This window comes from Rattus rattus, chromosome 6, assembly GCF_011064425.1.
Source record: "Rattus rattus isolate New Zealand chromosome 6, Rrattus_CSIRO_v1, whole genome shotgun sequence".
NCBI classification, from domain to species: domain Eukaryota; kingdom Metazoa; phylum Chordata; class Mammalia; order Rodentia; family Muridae; genus Rattus; species Rattus rattus.
Genome location: NC_046159.1, coordinates 22,693,992 through 22,706,393, shown reverse-complemented (window position 1 = coordinate 22,706,393; position 12,402 = coordinate 22,693,992).

Here is a 12,402-nt window from a genome sequence, read left to right as displayed (position 1 = left end):
GTGCCACCATGCTTGCTTTTTTTGTTTTAAGAAAAAAATGTCATTTAATAAAGATTTTAATGCAGGCTGAAGCACCAGGGCTATGAGAGAGGTGCTCAGATGAAGTAAAACACTTGAAGGCATGAGTGTGGGCATCTCCAAGAGACTTACATGTGGCCTAGTGCTGGGGTCTTGAATATACCCGGTGCTTACTGTGTAGTGAACCATACGTGGATTCACTCTCTGGCCTCTGCCTGCATTTTGTTTTTGTTAGTATATATTAATTACAAAATATATTAATTATAAAAGTAATAGGTTTCACTGTGACATTTTTTTTTTCTTTTCTTTCTTTTTTTTTTTTTTTTTAGACAGGGTTTTCTCTCTGTAGCCCTGGCATTCCTGGAACTTAGTATGTAGACCAGCCTTGAACTCACAGGCTTACACCACCACATTTTCCACAAGTTTTTAAATTTATGTTTAAATAAAAATTAAATGGGAAGTCTGAAGATTACAGAAAGGTAGTCGGGGAAATTTTTCTTGCATCTTTTGTTTTGCTTTGGTTTTTGGAAACAGTCTTGGGGCTGGAGCGATGACTCAGCAGATAAGAGCCATCTTCCAGGGCTGTTCTTCCAGAGGACCCAGGTTAATTCCCAGCTCACACGTGGTGACTTATGGCTGGCGAGCTCTAGTTTCTGGGCTCTCCACGGAAATCAGGCATGCACATGAACACATAGTTGCATGTAAAACATGAGATAATAAAAAATGATTTAAAAAACTATATAGTCTCTCTGCAGTTCAGGCGCAAGCTGGGAGCCATCCTCCTGCCTCTGCCTCTGCCTCCAGAGTAACAAGATTATATGCATGAGTCTTTGTGTCCAGCTCAAGTTTCTGTTTAATCATATTTAGTGGCCATGTCCAAGTTTATATAATTCCTATCTCTTTTTAAAAATAGTTTTATAGAGACCCACAGCCAAAGAAAGTGGAGCTTGGGGATTCTTTTGGAAGAGGGGAGGAGGGATTATAGGAGTCAGAGGGGTCAAGGACACCATAAGAAAACCCACAGAATCGACTAACCTGAGCCCAGAGGGGCTCAGAGGCTGAACCTCCAACCGGGAAGCCTGCATGGGACTGACCTAGGCCCTCCCCACATTAAGGTTGTGTAGCTTAGTCTTGTGAGAATCCTAACAGTGGGAGCAGGAGCTGTCTCTGCTTCTGCTGCCTGCCTTTAGGACCCTGTACCCCAACTGGGCTGCCTTGCTTAGCCTTAACAGAGGAGGTGCCTAGTCTTACTGCACTTGATATGCCATGGCTGGTTGATTTCCTCTGAGGTCTGAGGAGAAGAGAAAAGGAGAGGAGTGGGGCACAGGGTGTGGACAGGAAAAGTGGCAGGGAGAGAGTTGAGGGAGGGGAAGCTGTGGTCGGGATGTAAGATAAATTTTAAAGACATTAAAAGAAAAGTATTGCAAACACATGAAAATAATTGCTTGTAGACTCAAGTGAGCCCTGCAGGTAGAAGAATTACGGTGATTATCCTGTTTGATTTAAATCTTTTAAGTTCTGTGTCAGTGATCTTTTATTACACAATAGTCCATTCTGAAATGCGACGACTGAAAACAACTTAAATTTTCTTCTTTAGATGGTTAATTTGGTTTTGCTGTCATGAAGCCATTTTCAGCAGTAGGCTTCCCCGGAGCTAAACATGTCTAAGACACCTTCAGTCACATTTACTGAGTTGGTTGGTAGTTGAGGGCTTTTTCTGAGAATCAAGTCAGGGCCACTGCAAGAGCAAGCGCATGTGACTTCTGAGCTGTCTTGACAGCCCCAGCTAAGGTGCTTTTTGCACAAGGTCTTATTATTCAGCCTCTCTTGGGCTTGTTTACTTAGAGACTTGATCCCCAAGGGCAAAATTGGAAGTGACAAGGCTTGATAAAATGAGGTTAAGAGGTGTGATATCACCAGGCATGGTGGCAAATACCTTTAATCCCAGTACCCATCTCAGGAGACAAAGGCAGGCAGATCTGTCAGTTTCAGGCCAGCCTGGTTTACATATCAAGTTCCAGTCTGGGCTACACAGTGAGATTCCATCTTTAAAAAAGAAGAAATGAAAAGTCGTGCAGTGGTGGCACACGCCTTAAGTCCCAACACTTGGGTGGCTGAAGTAGGTGTATCCTATTAGCTCGAGATCAGCCTGGGCTACAGAACAAGTTCCAGGACAGCCACGGCGCTACACATAGAAACCCTGTCTGAAAAAACCAAAGAGGAGGGGAAAAAAATAGAAAAGGAAGGGAAGAATATTTCAATACAATCTGTGATTGTTAGCGAAGAATTAACAAGTCGGTTCCAGAAACATGGATAAAATTCTTCCTGCTGTAAGATACAAAACGTCTTATTTTTCAAGCACAGAGCTGTATTGTTTTTGTAACGAAAAAGAATGCAACATTTCCCTTCAGCAAACACGGGATCGCTGTGTGGAAGGACCTTGGAGGCAGATACAGCACACACCAGGGCTATCGCCGCCTTTAAACAGATTTCATCCTTCTGGTGCAGGGAGCAGATGTAAACAAGATACTCGTTTGAATACAGTAATTGCGTGGGGAAGTATTGTTGCATGAGCTTTTCTGTTGTTGTTGCTGTCTTTAAGTTTACTCATTTCCTTGTATGCAGTGCTCTGCCTACATGTAGGCCTACACACCGGAAGAGGGCACCAGATCTCATTACAGATGGTTGTGAGCCACCATGTGGTTGCTGGGATTTGAACTTAGGACTTCTGGAAGAGCAGTCAGTGCTCTAACCACTGAGCCATCTCTCTGGCTCCACATGAGGTTTTTTGGGGTTTTTTTGTTTTTTTTTTTTTGAAAGGGGTAAGAAAATTGTGTGTGCACATGCACTCTTGTGTGTTACTGTGAATTGAAGTGCTTGAAGCAGGTCTTGGAAAGGTTCAGTACTAGGAACTCAATGGGGAATTACTACATAAATGTAGGCAGGAGGGAATCCCTAACCTACCCTAGGGGAGCAGGTAAAGGGCAGGGGAGGCTTCCTGAAGGTGGCCACCACTATTTTATCTGAAGGGAATGTTAAAGGGAGGGGGGGCACGTGTGGCGGAGGAGGTAACTGGCTTTTCAAGCAAATGATGCAGAGGTGAGAAATAGCTTGGAGCCAGCACCCAGCAAAGCTATGAGTGGTATTTGTTAGTGGAACTACCTTGTGTAGAAAGAGAAGCTGAGGAAAGTCAGGCCATGAAGAAACCTACACGATAGTTCACATGCAGTAAAATGACAGCCACTTTGGAAAGTCCACAGTTGCCCAAAAAGCCAATTACAGAATCACATACGATTCGGCAATGTCACGTGTAGTTGTCATCCAAGAGAATCAAAAAGCGTCTCTTCAACAAGTACAGAAAGGTTCACGACATGCAGCTCGTCATGGTAGTCCAAAGAGAGAGAGAACTCCAAGAGGAACCGAGCCAGATTACTGTTACCGGCTAGCAGAGCCCCTCAATCGTGTGCCCAGGAGGGTCAGGAGTTCAAGGTCTTCAGACACACAATGAGGTTGAAGTAAGCCTGGAGAAAACCAACTCTTGCAGACTGGTCTCATTTCTACGTGTGCATGCCTGCTCCCCAAATAAACAAATACTGTTTTCAAAGGACAAATGTAATCAAAATGTATAGTCGTGCAATAAATTAGTATTCAATTACCAAAAGAATCAAGTACCGGGGTTGGGGATTTAGCTCAGTGGTAGAGCACTTGCCTAGTAAACGTAAGGCCCTGGGTTCAGTCCCCAGCTCCGAAAAAAAAAAAAAAAAAAAAAAAAGAAAGAATCAAGTACCCATACATGGGACAAGGATGAATATTTAAAACATCTTAGATCAAAGAACCAGCCATAAAGTGCCAACTGCTGTATGATTCTGTCTCACTGAAATGTGCAGAGTAGGCGTGTACAGAAGCAGACCTGGTTTAGTTGCTGCTGCTTGGGTGGGATAAGGGGTCGGGAGTGGCTTCGGCACATAGAGTTCCCCAGGGATTGTGTGAAGATGCCCTGGAAGTGGTAGATGCTTGTCAGACAGCACGGGGTTTCTGAGCAACAGGAAATCAGTTACTAGAAACATTATAACACTCGTGTAGCAGAAATTTAGCAGAGCTGTTTTAATTGGCATGAACTCCCGAGTGATAACACCTAGGGTTTGTAAATCGTCAGAGATTGTTATCTGAGGCTTATGGAGCTCTCTTCCTAAGGATTCAGAGCCTTTGCATAACAGTCCCGAGACACACTTGGCAAATGGGAAGCCTTGTTTGGCTGAGAACTGCTTAGGTAACAGTTCCTTCAAACAACCCCTAGATCAGATAAGGGGTTTTGGTAATAGCTCCTTTTGTGCAAGAATAAAGAGGCCTCTGCAAAGTGGTTAGGAATTCAGTCCATCAGAGGCTGGAGAAGGAATTCATGTAATTTAAAAATTTAGAGATATATATGTACACATAGTGGTTTGAATAAGAATGGCTCATATGTTTGAATGCGTGGTCCCTAGTTGGTGGAAGTGTTTTGGGAAGGATTAGGAGGTGTGGCCTTGTTGGAGGAGGAGTGTCATTGGGGGTGGGCTTTGCGGTTTCAAAAGCCCATGCCAGGCCCAGTATCTGTCTCTTTCTTTCTACCTGCTACCTGGAGATGTAAGATGCTGTTCCAGTGCCTTGCCTACCAGCTGCCATCCTCCTGGCTATGGTCAAGCATTCAACCTCTGAAATTGTAGGCACTCTCCCAATTAAATGGTTTTGTTTTGTTTGTTTGTTTGTTTGTTTTTTGTTTTTCTTCTTTTTTGCCTTGGCCCTGGTCTTGTCACAGCAATAGAAACTTGAGTAAGACATATATGTAAGACAATGCTTAATTTAGCCATTTACTATTTTTTTTCTATCCTCAATGTGTATATCTTTAAGACATCATGCTGTGTACCATAAGCATATCCAACTTTCTTTTTGTTTCTTTGAAGATCTGCTTAATAAGCTGAAGCTGTAATTCAGTTGGTAGAGTGCTTGCCTAGCGTGTACAAGACTCTGGACTTGAGCCTCACTTGGCACAGCATAAAACCAGCCAACCAAAGTCCAATGACAATAAGCCGGAACAAAAAGCTAATGCCTAGAAAAGCCAGAAAGATTTATTTATTATTTTACGTGTAAGCGTGTTTGGTCTGCATGTCTGTGTACCATGTAAGTGCCTTTGGTGGCCAGAAGAGGGCATAGGATCCCTGGGTCTGGCATTATGAAGGGTTGGTTGGCTATAAACGACCATGTGGGTTCTGGGGAATCAAACCTAAGTCCTTTGGAAGAGCAGCTCATGCTGACCCTCTCCAGCCCCTATTTATTTATTTTTGAAACATAAATAATGTAACTGAAAATATCTCTTCACTTACTTTTGGGTATGTGTGTGACTTTGGGAGAGTTGGCTATGCGTACTCTTGTGACTGCAGACGCCAGACGAGGCTGCGGGATTCCCCTGGTGCTGGAATTACAGGCCTTTGTGAGCCGCCTGGCGTGTGGGTGCTGGGAACTAAACTCGGGTTCTCTAGAACAGTAAGTGCTTTAAACTGCTGAGCCATCTCTCTATCGACAACACACACACAACTCAAAACTGTAGGCTGAGGCTATAGCTTAGTGGAGGAGTTCTTGCTAAGTATGTGTAAGGTCCTAGGTTCAATTCCCGATACGGAATTCGCTAGGAGCAGTTTACACATGCTTACAATCCTGGCCCTCAGGAGGCAGAGGCAAGCTTGAAGTCAGGCTCATCTACAGAGTGAGAACCAGCAGCTTACATAACAAGACTCTGCCTCAAAACTTAACAGCCGGGGCTGGGGATTTAGCTCAGTGGTAGAGCGCTTACCTAGGAAGTGCAAGGCCCTGGGTTCGGTCCCCAGCTCCGAAAAAAAAGAACCAAAAAAAAAAAAAAAAAAAAAAAACTTAACAGCCAAACATCGGAGACGGTTGTGGTAGTGGTGTACAAGGCTGTGAATATACTGAAAACTTCTTGAAGGAACGGTGATGCAGCTCAATGGTACAGCTGAGCCAGCAGCTTGAGGTCCTAGGCTCAAATTCAAGATGAGGGGAAAAATTAACTACTTTAGAACTGGTCATGATATCATCCTGCTTTGAACCCAGCACTCGGGAGGCAGAGGCCATCAAATATCTGAGTTTGAGGCCAATCTGGTCTAGGTAGAGTCTCAGGACAGCCAGAGCGATATAGTCAGACTCTGTCTCAAGGAAAAACAACAACAAAAAACCAAAACCACAACCAGCACCACAACCACCACCAAACACCCAAAGTAAAACCAACCAGTTAACCAAACAAAAAACCTAACCAGTTTGGATTTTACTGGGTATGGTGATACATGCTTATAATTCCAGCACCTGGTATGGAGAGGCAGGAGGACCAGAAGTTCAACTGAGACCCTGTCTAAAAGAATATACACAAATAAAGTTAAATGAAAATAAAACCACTTAACGAAGGAGTGAATTATATCGTGTGTGAACCACAGCTCAGAAAAGGGTAGGAGCCAGGCCTGGTGGGACACATACCTGCAATCCCGAGGAACTCCAGGGGAGGAGATTGACCCAACTTTAAGGCCAGCTTGGGCTACAGAGAGAGGCCCTTAAAAAACCAAAAACAGGGCTGGAGAGATGGCTCAGTGGTTAAGAGCACCGACTGTTCTTCCAGAGGTCCTGAGTTCAAATCCCAGCAACCACATGGTGGCTCACAACCATCTCTCCTGGTGTGTCTGAAGACAGCGACAGTGTACTCATATAAATATAATAAATATTAAAAAAAAACCAAAAACAAAGAACAGGAGGCAGGCAGGGTCTGAATATTTGATTTATATTTTCCAAATCAAAGTAACACAAGTGTCTAGCTAATATAAAAGACCAGAAAGCTTTAGGAAACAGCAGCAATCCTCTCCTCCTCTCTCCCCACCCATTGAACTAACCTCCCAGACACAAACACTTCCATATTTCTTTTTCTGGTTTTTCAAGACAGGGTTTCTCTCTGTAATCCTGACTGGGCTGGAACTTGTTCTATAGACTGGGCTGGCCTCAAACTCCTCCGAGTTCTGTCTACCTCTGCCTCTGCCTCTCCAATGCTGGGATTAAAAGTGTACACCACTACAAGCTGATTTTAGACTTTTTTTAAAAAAGATTTATTTATTTATTATACATAAGTACACTGTAGCTGTCTTCAGACACATCAGAAGAGGGCATCAGATCTCGTTACAGATGATTGTGAGCCACCATGTGCTTGCTGGGAATTGAACTCAGGACCTCTGGAAGAGCAGTCAGTGCTCTTAACCACTGAGCCATCTCTCCAGCCCCTAGACTTTTTTTTAGACAAGTTTTTTTCTGTGTAGACCTGGAACTGACTCTGTAGATCAGGTTGGACTCGATCTCAGGGATCTGCCTGCCTCTACCTCCCTAATGCTGGGATTAAAGGCCTGTGTACACCGTGGATGCTGGGAACCTGGGTACACTGCAAAAGTGCGGTCTCTCTCTCTCTCTCTCTCTCTCTCTCTCTCTCTCTCTCTCTCTCTCTGTCTCTCTCTCTCTCTCTCTCTCTCTCTCTGTCTCTCTCTCTCTCTCTCTCTCTCTCTCTCTCTCTCTCTCTCTCTCTCTCTCTCTCTCTCTCTCTCTGTCTCTCTCTCTCTCTCTCTCTCTCTCTCTCTCTCTCTCTCTCTCTGTCTCTCTCTGAGGCATGGTCTTCGTGAACCCCAAAAGCCAAAAGACCACCAAGGAGCCGAATCTGATGCAATCACATTAGGGTCTGTTTGTTCAAACTCAAGTTTGGGCTTAACACACCACCTCTGACCCAAGGATGATTTTAGTGGATTAAAAGCCTTGAACACTCATCGGGACAATGTTTTATAGGAAATGACAAGCGAGGGGTCAGTGTTTGGAGCCTGGCAAGCATCTCGTTGGGGGCAGGGCTACTGTGGCTGGTGCTGGGAGCCAAACCGTAAACTTAACTTCTGCTTTCCTCCTAATTGGTGGTTGTTAGGCAGGGATAGGCTTGAAACCTGGGGGTGCAGATTTGTTGGGGAAATACTCTAGAGTCTGGTGCTAGATACTGGATTTGTTGGGGAGGGTAACCTGGAGACACAGATCTCGTTGGGGGTAACCTGGAAACTGGAGCTAGGTACCAGCCTGTTAGTTTACTTGAGTTCACACTTAGGTCAGGTTCTCCAAGATGGAGTCTGAACCCAAAAATTTGGTCTCTCAGTCTATGTATCTGAGGCCTGGCCAGCCTGGAATTCTATGTAGACCACACTGGCCACGAGGTCAATGAGACCTGTCTGTGTCTGCCACTTGAGTGGCAGTACGTATTTTTGAGACAAGTCTATTACTGAAACGAGCCGTTGGCTAGACTGGCTGGCCACTGAGAGCCCAGGATCCACCCGACTCTGTGGCCCAGCACTTGGGTTTCAGGCATACGCTCCCGCGCGCACCTGGATTTTCTGTGGGTGATGGGGATCTTGCTTAAGTCCTTAGGTTTGCACAGTTAGCGCTTTCTCCAGCGAGCCGTCTCCCGAGCCCCAGGTATGCTTTTAGAAGACAGAGCTGGTGGTGACTTATATGAAGAACTCATCTTGCCAGGACACTGGATTGCACCTCCCTCTCCTTTTCTCTCTCACTCCACATCTCTTCCTTCCTCGTTTCACTGTTATCATTTTTTGGATTAAATCAGCAAGCAGCGTTTAGATTATTAGGAATTTTCAAATATTATTTTGAGCTGAGTTGTGTTCCGTGGGAATAATTATGTTATTAAAACTTTGCTTTTTAATCACAAATGTATCTTTCTTTTTAAAGATTTACTTATTTTTATTTTAAGTGCACTGGTGTTTTACCCCCATGCATGTGTGAAGGTGCCAGATCCCTTAGAATTGGAGGGGGAGACAGTTGTGAGTTGCAATGTGGGTGCTGGGAATTGAACCCAGGACCTCTGGAAGAGCAACCTGAGCTCTTAACTGCTGAGCCATCTCTCCAGCCCCCACAAATGGATCTTTATTTAAAATTCTGATCGACCTAACATTTTCCTTTAACTTGGGAACAGAGACCATCCAGGCCTTTTGCTTACATGCTGTTCTGTTCTCTCTGAGGTTTCCCAGCTTCTGGTTCCTGATTCTTTTGGGTCATTATATCCGCAACAGACACAGATGAATTTGAATTTCTTCCAACTTCTTCTTTCTTCTTTTTTTTTTTTTTTTTTTGTATTTTTCTCCTGCAGAGGACAGTCCAGGTTCTCTGCCGAGGATTCCTTTTGGAAAGGCACATGCACTTGCATTTTGCATTCAGAAACTGAGAAGCCTTCCTGGTGTAGTCCTGTCCCTGTTTGGGGTAGATCTTGTACCTGTTGAGCCCTTCATGGTGAGAGCTGCCTGCTGCTGGGAGGAAAGATAGCAAGAAGGGAGAGAGAGAGTCATGGGAGGACATTTTATAGGGCACTGGGAGAGAGATTAAAACTCTTTTTACGTAATTAATGAATCATACAATTCACCCACTTTGGAGATTTTTTTTGTCTGTTTAGAGTTGTGTGCCCATCGTCATAACTGATTTTAGATACTTTCCTTTTTTTCCATTAATTAATTTAGCTATTCACTTTACATCCTAGTCACGGCCCCCGATTTTAGATATTTCCATCATCTCTCCCTCATTTCCATTTTTCCCTGTTACCCCTCTCCCTTCCAGAACTGGCCACCTACTGCTGTCTGCTGTGAATATTTCATGGAAGTTTCTCATAAATACATGACCACTTGGGACCAGTTTCTTTCACTCAGCAAGGGTCGCCTGTGCTCTAGGATGTACTAATAATGCGCCATTCCCCTTCAAAGCCATGCCACAGTCAGTTTGTATGGCTACCCCCATTGTAGGATTTACCCACGTCTCAGTTGGCAGACACTGGGGTTATGTCTGATTTGGGGATATACTAAATAGTAATGAACATTTGTGCATTCATTTGGCTAAGGGAGACTCAGCTCACAGTTGCCCACAGAAGCTTTTTCCTGTCTCTACCTTCACAGACTCTGTAAAAAGAAATGGGAGGCACCCTGCTGTGACTATGACTCACTCTATAATCCTCATTTCTAGAAAGGAAAGTTAACGAGGACTCAAAGCTCTCAGGAGCTGTTTGTGACACCTCCTGTCTTAAAGTATTTTTCTATTGCTGCGAAGAGACATAGTGACCGATGCAACTTACACAAGTGTTTATTGGAGGCTTGCCTACAGATTCAGAGTATTAGAGTCCATGGCCATCAAAGTGAGAAACATGGAAAACAGGCAGGCAGGCATGGTGCTAGAATAGTAGCTGAGAATTTGCATCTGATCCACAAACATGAGGCAGAGAGAGAGAGCTAACTGGGCCTGGTCTGGGCTTTTGAAACTTCAAGGTCCACCCCAGTGACACGCCTTCTTCAACAAGGCCACACCTCCTAATCCTTCCCAAACAGTTCCACCAACTAGGGACCAAGCATTCAAATACAGAGCCTATGGCAGCCTTCTCATTCAAACCACAACACTTCCCATATGACAGACACACATTAACTGAAGGTCCAAACCTTTTCCTGGCTTCCCAGAGACAACTTGACTATAGGCTATATCAACTACAGATATAGGACCTCCTCACATCTCTGAAACCTGTAAGAGGAGACCCTGCTAAAAATTGCTAGGGCTGAGCACTCCTCAGAGGCCCTGCTGAGCTTTCTCCCTTTCCTTTTTTTTTTTTTTAAGATTTATATATTTATTACACATAAGTACCCTGTCACTGTCTTCAGACACACCAGAAGAGGGCATCAGATCTCATTACAGATGGTTGTGAGCCACCATGCGGTTGCTGGGAATTGAACCCAGGACCTCTGGAAGAGCAGTGAATGCTCTTAACTGCTGAGCCATCTCTACAGACCCTGAGCTATCTTTCTATGGCATTAGTAGCACTCCTAAGAAAACTCTTTCCCAAACACAATCTACCTTGGTTTCTCTTGAACCCTAAATTCTGAGAGTTTAGATCATGTACAAGTTTTTGTGGAAACATTTTCCTTTTTCTTGGGTACACTATTTGAGCAATTTTTGAAACTTTTCAAAATAATAAGCCCCCATTTGCACCATTTTATATATTTGGTTGTGAGCCTAGCCTTTAACGGCTGAGCCATCTTTCCAGCCCCATGTGTACCATTTTATATTCCCATCTGCAATGTATGAAGATTTCATTTATCTAGATTGTTGACAACACTTTTAAAGTCTTTCAGCATTTGGTGGGGGGAGAACTGGTATCTCAGTGTGGTTTTTTATTTGCATTTCTCTGATGATTATGACATGGAGCACCTTTTCTAGTGTTTATTGGCAATTTGTGTCTAAACAACACATCCTTCACTTATTCTTCTCCTCCTCTCCCTCCCCTCCCCCCCCCCTCCCCTCCCCTTCCCCTCCCCCTCCTCCTCCTCCTCCTCCTTCTCCTCCTCCTCCTCCTCCTTCTTCTTCTAATTCTTCTTTTTGAGACAGGCTTCTCTTCCTCTTGAGTGCTGGGAGTAAAGGTATGCATCACTACCATGTGGTTCAACTTAGTTTCTTTTTGAACTACACAAGTTCTTCTTAAAAACAGAAGTTTTAAGTTTTGGAGCTGGAGAGATGACTTAGCCTCTAGGAGCCTGGTTGCTCTTCTAGGGGACCTGGGTTCAATTCCTAGTACTCACATGACAGCTCAACCATTTGTAACTCCAGGCTCAGGTGCCCTCTTCTGGCCTGTATAGGTACTGCATTCACATGGTACATAGACATTAATGCTGGCAAAACACTCACACACATTAAATAACAGTAAAGAAAAACAACACGGGATGGAGAGATGGCTCAGGGGATAAGAGCACTGACTGCTTTTCCAGAGGTCCTGAGTTCAATTCCCAGCAACCACATGGTGGCTCACAACCACTTGTGATGGGATCCGATGTTCTCTTCTGGTGTGTCTGAAGACAGTTACAGTGTACTCATATATAATAAATAAATAAACAAATAAATACTATATTTTAAAAAGAGAAAAACACATCATTGAAATTTCAAGCTAAAAAAATTAGTCTTACTATTTATCCTCAAGTTATACCCAATCAGATCTGTGAAACATTCACGTTAGTTTCTCTGGTGGCTTAAATGAGAATGGTTCCTATAGGTTTTACGTCTTGGCCATCAGTTGGTGGAACTCTTTGAGAACTATTTGAAGGTGTGGCCTCGTTAGAGGAGGTTTGTCACTGGGAGTGGGCTTTGGAGTTTCTAAATCCCTGCCATTCCTACTTAGCTCTCTCACTCTCTCTGCCTCGTGTTTGTGGGCCAGATGTAAACTCTAGCCAGCCCGTTGCCATGTTCCCTGCCATGATGGTTGTGCACTTTAACCCCCATCCCCACCCCTGCAACCAT